The sequence below is a fragment of the Triticum aestivum genome, chromosome 6D, assembly GCF_018294505.1.
Source record: "Triticum aestivum cultivar Chinese Spring chromosome 6D, IWGSC CS RefSeq v2.1, whole genome shotgun sequence".
In the NCBI taxonomy this organism is placed as follows: domain Eukaryota; kingdom Viridiplantae; phylum Streptophyta; class Magnoliopsida; order Poales; family Poaceae; genus Triticum; species Triticum aestivum.
Genome location: NC_057811.1, coordinates 144,812,525 through 144,814,294, shown reverse-complemented (window position 1 = coordinate 144,814,294; position 1,770 = coordinate 144,812,525).

The window sequence follows — 1,770 nt, the reverse complement described above, 5'->3', positions numbered from 1 at the left end:
CTAGAAGCTCCCTCCTTTTGTTCCCTGCGAGGAATCAAGACGAACCTCGTGGGGGCGTGTAAGGGGTTCTGTAATGTCTTTTGTTGATATTATCCTTATTATGAAAATTTGCGAGTGCGTGTCTTGTTTCGGCTCGGACTCCCCTTTCCACCCCCGCGGTAGCTTGGTGCTCTACGCCGATAGGTCCCGGTCCCCAAGCAGGCTGCAGTCGTCACTGGTATGCCAGGTCGTGATGTCGTGGTCAAGGCCAGGAGGTGAGCGGCCCGAGGTCCAGTAAGAGCTCATGAGGCGCGATGCTCAAGAGGTCCCCTTTGGCGCGCAAGCAGCCACCGAGAAGCAAGAAAGGGACGTGATGTCGCCGCAACAGGGCTGCACAAGTGAGAATCCTAAGCTGTGGCGCTCGATCGGGTGCGAAAACTTATCTGGGCGGTCTAGAGCTGGTTCCTTGTGCTACGCCAGACTCGTGCGTCATCGGCTGTAATGGAGCCAGGTTAGGCCCTTGCGAGCCTCCCCCTCTTCTCCATGCTCTTCTGTGTGCTCTGTGTCCTTAGGTCCCGGCTGTCGAGCGAGCTCAGCCGCCGCTGGTATGCCAGGTCGTGTAGCTGTGGTCAAGGCTAGGGGTGAGGGCTGGAGAGCCAGTAAGAGCTCCTGAGTCATGATGCTCAGGAGCCCCCTTTTAACGCGCAAGCGAATCGCATGGGACAAGAAGGAGCCCGTGGTACCACCTGCTGTCATCCTCAGGAGGCCCCTGCAGGTTAGCACGAGGAGGAACACAATTGCCACTACGATTGCCGGTCTGCCGCTGGTCGTTCCACAAGAAGATGAAGGCACTAAGGGCCTGGTGAGATGACGTGCGCGGGGCGGGCCGCGAGTCAGAGCCTGACCGCTCAGATTTGTCAGCGTTGCAGGGATGGACCCGAGCACAAGCATCGTGCCAGCGTGAGTAGCTCCTGTTGCGGGATGAGTATGAGGCAGATCGGTGACGCGGGCGGTTATGATGGGTGATAATCAAGCAGGTGATAACCATAGATAGATCATGCATGGAAAGCAAACTAGGTTAGGTAAATGCAAGAACGATACATGCCACTGGGTCGGACCCGAGCGGCCTGGGGATGATGCAGCCCGAGGGGCGTCCCCAACAAAGCAAGCTAAAGAGGTAAAAGGATACATGCCGCAGGGACAGGCCCGTGCGACCTGGGAATAATGCAGCCCGGGGGGCGCTCCCAGCTAAATAAACTTGGAAAATGTCACCTGGTTCCGTTGTTGGAGGAATGCCGGGGCAGCTGAAGATGCGCGGCGAAGGGGTTGCTCCACACGAGCCACTGGGGCCCTGAGCCTCGGGAGGCTCTGGGGGTCCAGGTGGTTCCTTGAGGACCGTCTCCATCTCTGCCAGGACTGCGTGATGCCTGGCCTCCTGAGCCGCCAGGACGCTCCGCAGGTTGCATTGGAAGGCGGCCGCCATGCTCGGCAGGCCGAATGGCATGTGAACATAGCTGTGAGGCGAGCCCTCGCAACGTCCCACACGCGATGGCCAGAAGAGCTCCTGAGATGCGGCCCTGTTGAGCCCTGGAATGTCGATGCAGACACGCAGCCCGCCATCCTTGCCTGGATGGGGAGCTGCGCCAGGTGCGCGGCGGTCGCCGCGTATGGCTCTTGCTTCTTGAAGCTCTTAGGTAGTCTTGGTGACGAACTCCTGAGCACCAGGCGCTCCTCGCCTGGTGTCCTCCTGAGGGAAATGTGCCGCGAAGCACGCCTCCATGTGGTGCCCGA